Source organism: Pseudopipra pipra, chromosome W (genome assembly GCF_036250125.1).
Source record: "Pseudopipra pipra isolate bDixPip1 chromosome W, bDixPip1.hap1, whole genome shotgun sequence".
Taxonomy (NCBI): Eukaryota; Metazoa; Chordata; class Aves; order Passeriformes; family Pipridae; genus Pseudopipra; species Pseudopipra pipra.
This window is the reverse complement of record NC_087580.1, coordinates 8,539,126-8,545,594: the sequence shown is the minus strand read 5'-3', so window position 1 is coordinate 8,545,594 and position 6,469 is coordinate 8,539,126. Positions and strand designations below refer to the sequence as shown.

Here is a 6,469-nt window from a genome sequence, read left to right as displayed (position 1 = left end):
GTGTCCCCAGCCCCCCCCAGCCCAGGGCTGCCCCCGTCTGAGGGGGAAAATCCCTTCTGCTCCCCCTGCTCCCACTGCACCCAGTTTCACCTCCAACCCCTGTGCCTGCAGGGCCCAGGGTGGGGATGGAGACAAGGAGAGCCAGGGGAATTCAGGGCCTGCAGGAGGGTGGGGGGAGTAGGAGGGGACCCAAAGATGCTGAACTGGGGGGAACTGGGGAGCCCACGGGACTGGGATTGGGGTGTTGAAGGGGCCCTGTGTGGGATACAGGGGAGGGGAAAGGAATTCAAGTGTAGGGACATGGGGACTGCAAGGGAGAGGCTTGGTGGGGACAGGAGGAGGAGGATGGAGGAGGACAAAAACGAGGGGACTTGGAGATGGTTGGGAGTGGAGAGGGAGGCAAGGAATGGTCTTGGGAGGTACCAGGGCAGTGGCCTGGGTGAAAGGCAAAGGTCTGAGGGGAAGGATGGAAAGAAAAGCTTTGGGAATGATCAGTGGGAGGATGTTTGGGGACCCTGGGTAGGACACAGAGCAGATCCTGGGGAGGAGATGCCTGAGGGGACCAAAAAGGATGGGATGGGAGGCCCAAGGGGTGGGATTTGGGAGCACCATTAAAAGAAACAGGTGGGGGCCCTCCCAGCAATTGACAGTGGACCTCCCTTGTCAGGGATTGCTGAATGGCTTCCTGCTGTTGCATCTTTCATTTCTTATCAAAAATCACCCAAATAGTTTTCAAACAGAGCCTGCCAATGGAGCTTGAAGGCACTCGTTCCATCAAAGCCATACCTGTAATTCAGAGGCATAAATAGAGAATGTAGATTTGTCTCTTAAGGTGCTCTCTCATTTCTACTAGATGTCAGTTAGCATCATGTAAAACATGATCATTAAAATTGAAAACTCTTACCCTTCTATTTCCCTTTGAAAAATAATTCTGCTCTTAAAACTCTCACTTCTGTTTGATTGTTTAAAATCAAAATGAATGTGTGTACTAGTGGACACAGACAGGGCTCCCTCACAGAGAGGCCCATGAAGTATGGGCTGGATGAGCAGACAGCAGGCTGGTTGAAATCTGCTGGCTGGGGTGGTGATCAGGAGTGCAACATCCAGCTGGAGGCCAGTGATCAGCAATTCCTGGTGAACATCTTCATTGATGATCTGGATGATGGGATATAGTGCTCAAGTTTAATGGAGCTGATGAGTTTACATTCCGACTGCAAGGAACATGTTTTCACATCTGAAGCAGGGGATGGGAAACCAGAGACTCACTGTGAACACCCAATGATTTCCAGAGCCTTTCCAGAGCATTTCATTCCAATCTGGGAATTTTGGATTAAAAAATCACGGTGCTCCTCCATTACTCTGGAAAGGGACCCAGGTCTGTCGGGAGTGAGGACATTGCTGAATCTGAAAGCTGGAGAAGACAACAAGAAATGTGTGACCCTCCAGAGGATGAAAGCCCTGGATGAAGTTGTCAAGAAGTTCAGACCCAGTGCCTTTCGAGTTTTACGGTTGTGTCTAAACATTTCTTGTAGTTTTTCCCTTGTTTGTCCCCTGAAATTGTTTGATGAAAAATCCCCTTGATGTCTGTATCCTTAGACCCTGCTCCCCGAGTGGCCAAAGTTTGCTGCATTGCAGTATTTCCTTTTTTGGCCACCCTTTCCCTAAAATGGATAAACCCTACCCCTTTTTCCCTTATCTAGTTACACTTTGCATGCTGGGGTCCCATCTGGGGTGCCAGGAAGAGACGTGCTTTGGGACCAATTACCTCTGAAGCTGCTCGTGTGCCTTCATAGGCTGCTAAGATTTCCTTCTCCACAGGGGTGGAATTGGCCTCAGAACCTCTGTGGTTTCGGCTCCAGAAACCCAGTGGTCGCCCTCACGTCTCACCAGGCACCTTTGGCCAGAGGCTCCAGGAGGGACCTTTATCTCCAGCTGCAGAGTAGAGCACATTCTTTACCTCTGGTCCTGTCCTGACTGCTCCAACAGCCACGGCATGTGCAATCTCTTGCTTGATCTGCCTGAAAGCTTGTTGTTGTTCAGGACCCCACTGGAAATTGTTCTTTTTACGGGTCACAAAGTAAAGAGGGCTCACCATCTGGCTGTACTCTGGGATGTGCATCCTCCAGAAGCCAATGGCTCCCAGAAAAGCTTGGGTTTCTTTCTTGTTTGTGGGTGGAGCCATTGCTACAATCTTGTTGAGGACGTCTGTTGGTATCTGGTGTCGTCCATTTGCCATTTCAGCCCTAGGAACTGGATCTCTTGGGCAGGGCCCTTGACCTTACTCTTCTTGATGGCAAAACAGGCCTCAAGGAGAATCTGGATGATCTTCTGTCCTTTCTCGAAAACTTCTTCTGCTGTGTCCCCCCACACAATGATGTCATGGATGTACTGGATGGATGGATGGGGGTCACAGCATCTCGGTTCCTCCGATACTGTTGCCTGTGTACAGTTGTCGTGGCCGTTGGCACTTCTTGTCCCCAAAGCTCCAGCGATTCCTTTCGTGCAACAAGGGGACCAATGCAGCACCACCTCTCCAATTTTAAGTAGCATTTTCGCTGCCTTCACCACTAGGATCATTGTCGCTGAACAATGCAGGGATGGGTTAGAGCTGATCTTGGAGTCCTTGCTACCAAACCTTGAAGGCCACCATTAAGGAAACTGGCTACTAGGCTGTGGATGTCGAAATTAAGGAAAGGAAGCAATTTGTTCCATCCATCTGAACGGTCCCTTACAGGATGCCCTGGGACAGGCACAAAACCAGCAAGAATCAGGAAAAAATTAGTAAAAAGGCCATTGTTATTATTTTTCTTTCTCCTTGTTCCTAAACAAAGCTATGTTTAGATAAACAAAATCCTTCTTGGCAGCTCTCCCAGTACTGTCCCAAAAATTTGGGGGATGTTTACAAAACAAACCTGCTCTTGGAAGCTTTCCCAGACAATGTTCCCACAACAAAACCAAAGGAACCAAAACAATCCCACTGCTGACACCAAAACCATCTGTAGCCGGTTGGAGTTGGCTTCCTGCCAAACCCCACAGACTACAGAAGATTACTACGTGTCAATTTAGGGTAGAACTTAGGTGGGAGGTTCCTGTGCCACAGAGCTCTTGCCCACAGTTTCTCTTGGAAAAGAATGGAGTTCCACAGCTCATTGCTTCCATTTCAATCTTTTTGGCCTTTGACCACTCTGGAAAATCTGTACCAACCTGATGAGCAGAAGTCTTGGGCTTTACCACAGGTGTCTGGGTGGTGTTCTGAGAGCCAGACTTCTGCTCAGTCCCAAACTGATGCCAACATGTCCCAGGCCAGGTGAATCCAGAAGTGGACTTGCAGCCAGAACTCCGCTGACAGCGCTGCTTGGGACTGCAGATCTGCTTCTGTGGCGCTCCAAAAAGAGCTTGGTGTTGGCCACTGCAAGTCTCTCAGTAGCTCTGAAACATTCCCAAGCACACACAGAGTCATCTTTGGCAGGAAGGCTTTTGCAAAGTTCCCCTCCACAGCCTTGGCTACTACTCGACTTCTAAAAGCCAAGGGCATGAAGAGCGTCCAAAACAAGCACATCCTTTGATCTGAGCTTGTTCACAGGGCCTGTTTCTAAGAAATCACACCAAGTGCAAGGAGCAGCCAGTGTCACCTCCAGAAGAACTCTGGCCTACCCTGGCCTTCTCAAGGAAAGCTCAACCCTCAGACCCGCTGCCAAAACAGAAGCCAAGAAAGAGCCGCCTTATTTTGGATTCACAGAATCCAACTCTCTTCTCCCAGAGGCCTCTCCTTATTCAAACAGGAAAGGGCACAAGATTCATCTTCTCTGTCACCCACGGCATGAGGAGAGGAGAGACTGGCAAAAAGATTGCCTGCTAAAACAACCTCAACTTGAAAAGACACCAATAATGCCAGAGTGGTGCTGCTGTGGGGTTACTGCTGGAACTCTAAAGAGAAAGGAAGACAGGTCTGAGGAAGGGAAGGCTCTGAAGGAACTTTCCCCACAAAGATGCCACGTTCTGCTTTCAAACCTGACGCTGGCCAGATGTAGAAAAGGGATTTCCAAGGAAAATGCAGGAGGAAAGAGGAGTCTGTTCTTACCAGTCCAAAAAAGCAGGGACTTACCTTTCCAGTTTCTTGGCGAGGCTTTTTCTGGTTTTGGCTTCCACCAGATACAGCTCTTTGTACTTGTCCACTTCTGCCTGGGTGGATTCTTTTTGAAAAGGTCTTTCTGCTTGGTTGCTTTTTGTCCTTCCCAGTGCACGTTCCAGATCTCTAATTCTGTCTTCTAATTGCTTTTTCAGTGAGTCCACATGACTGGCTCTGATTTCTTCTAAGGTGTCCTGGTGGGCTGCCTGTGCCTGAAGGAGACAGTGCACCTTCAACCACCACAAGAAAAAGAGAGCTCTGCCCAGCACAAAATTGCACACACCCACTTTCAAGGGCCCAGCCTTACTCAGAGAGGCGGCTCTGCCTCCTCACTCCCAGCAGCAACCAAGGCAGAACCCAGGAGCTGCCAGGGCAAACAATTCTTTGCAGTGGGAAAGAAGCCCAAATGAGCACTCTGCTTCAAAGCTACTAATGAAGAGACACTGGGTCTGTAGGACAGGGCATTTCCAAAAGGATTCTTCAAAGACAAGAAGAGCTTCCACCTCCACCTCCACCCCCTCCCTGCCATCCCTGGAATTTCAGTGACTCCTTTTCTGAGCACCTTCCCCCCTCCAAGGACAAAGCAGCACCTGTAGGTCTGGCCATGACAGCTGCAAGTTGCCAAACCCATTCAAGGATGAGCAGTGAGAAGCAGAGCAGCGCACAGAGATCCCCCCAAGCACTGCAAAGTGGGAACCTGCCTTGGGCAGCCTTTGGATTCAGGGACCTGCCGGCACATTCCACACCCATGACAGCACTCCTGCCCAACCAGATTGCCTTCTGCCACTGCCTTCAGCAAAGACAGAAGCTAACCCACAGAATACAGGAGCAAAAGAAAAAGACCAAACACCATGGCCACAAGAGAAGTTTAGGTAGTGCCTGTGGACACTGGGGAGAAATTCACTTACTTGCAAAAACTCATTGACTTCCTGGAGTTTTTGTCTTATTTCCTGGTCTGCTTGTTCTTCCACCTCTCTTTTGCACTGTTCGAGTTGGCTGCGATCCACCACGTTGGTCTCCAAATGATGGTGGAGTTTTGCCAGCTCTTCTTGCACCTGGCATTTGTCCATGGCCAGGTTCTCACACTCCCCACGCAGGGCAGACAGCTCTTCTTGCAAAGCCTGATTTTTGGCCTCCAGCTGCGTGCACTGTTCACGTTCCCTGTCCAACTGCTGGGAAAGTTCAGCAACCTGCAGACAGAAAATAAAAAAAGGAGCTCAGTGTGGTGTAAAGGAGGTGAATTCTGGGAAAACCCCAAAAGAGGGTGGCCAGGGAGACTTTATTCATCATCTGCTGGCTCAGGACTAGACACAAAGTGCAACCAGGCTTTTCTTTTCCAGCAAGAACAGCTTTCCCATCATTTGCCGTAGAATTCCTCAGCTTCCCAGGCTTTTGGAGTTCCTCATGCAAAAATGCTCCACGCTTCTGGACTCCAAAGGAATGACTGCAAAGGCAGGAAGCCATTCTACAGGGATGCCTTCAAACCCAAGCGTGGCTCTGACAGACGCCGCTTTAGCAACGGATCCGAGTGACGAGCGGAGAAGGGATCAGAGGTTCTGTGCCACTGCTGCACAGGCACAGCAGCCTCAACAGCACTGCTGGGAACAGTCCTTCTGGCTCCCCGCCACAGGATGGGCTGAAACAGCTCCCCGTGAGCAAGAAGGGACAGATTTTCCCCTGGGAGGCCCCTGTCCTCCTCGTGCCCTGGGCAGCAACAACACTGAGGAGAAAAGCCAAACCTCAAGTGCCTCCTGCTCAGCTCGTGCCTGAGACAGGGCTCAGGGGCTGATGGTGCCCTGCCAGTGACAGTGCTGTTCCTCCCCTCTCTGCCAGGGCAGCAATTCATCTGGCACACCCAGAGGACGCTGTCACAGCCTCCCTCCAGCTGCAGCCAGGCCTGAGCTGGGCCCCACTGCTCTCAGCCCATGCACGTGATGTCCTGCCAGGACGGCAGACCTGCCCATCCCTCAGGCCCAGCCGGGGGATCTGCACTCTTGGCTGACCCCGCTCACTCTCAGGGGACCTGTTCTGCTCTTCTTGCTCAGGGCCTGTGGGACGGCTCCCTGGCCCCTCAGCTCACACACCCTGCCAGGCTGGCTGCCACTCCTGGCTTGCCCCTCCTCTGCAGGACAGCCTGGCCTCCATCAGCCCTTACACCTACTGCTTTGCCCTCAACATTTCCATCTTTCCCCAGAAGGAGAACTACCTCTGGATTAGTTCGAGTCATCTCCCACTGGAACAGCAGGAGGAGCATTAAGAAAAGCCCATCACATCCAAAATGCAGCCAAGGGAATAAAAACATCCACATGACAAGAAATAGAGGGAAAGCATCTCCCAGCT

At 51.0% G+C, this 6,469-nt stretch overlaps 1 long non-coding RNA gene across 1 annotated transcript; it reads right to left on the bottom strand.

The window, feature by feature from the left end:
- Window positions 1-3,071: 3,071 nt before the first annotated feature.
- On the bottom strand, window positions 3,072-5,176 carry LOC135405887 (uncharacterized). The gene is made up of 3 exons (XR_010426072.1): window positions 5,038-5,176; window positions 4,106-4,341; window positions 3,072-3,429 (listed from the first exon to the last, which is right to left on the bottom strand). It is a non-coding gene; the product is annotated as an uncharacterized LOC135405887 (long non-coding RNA).
- Window positions 5,177-6,469: the final 1,293 nt, after the last annotated feature.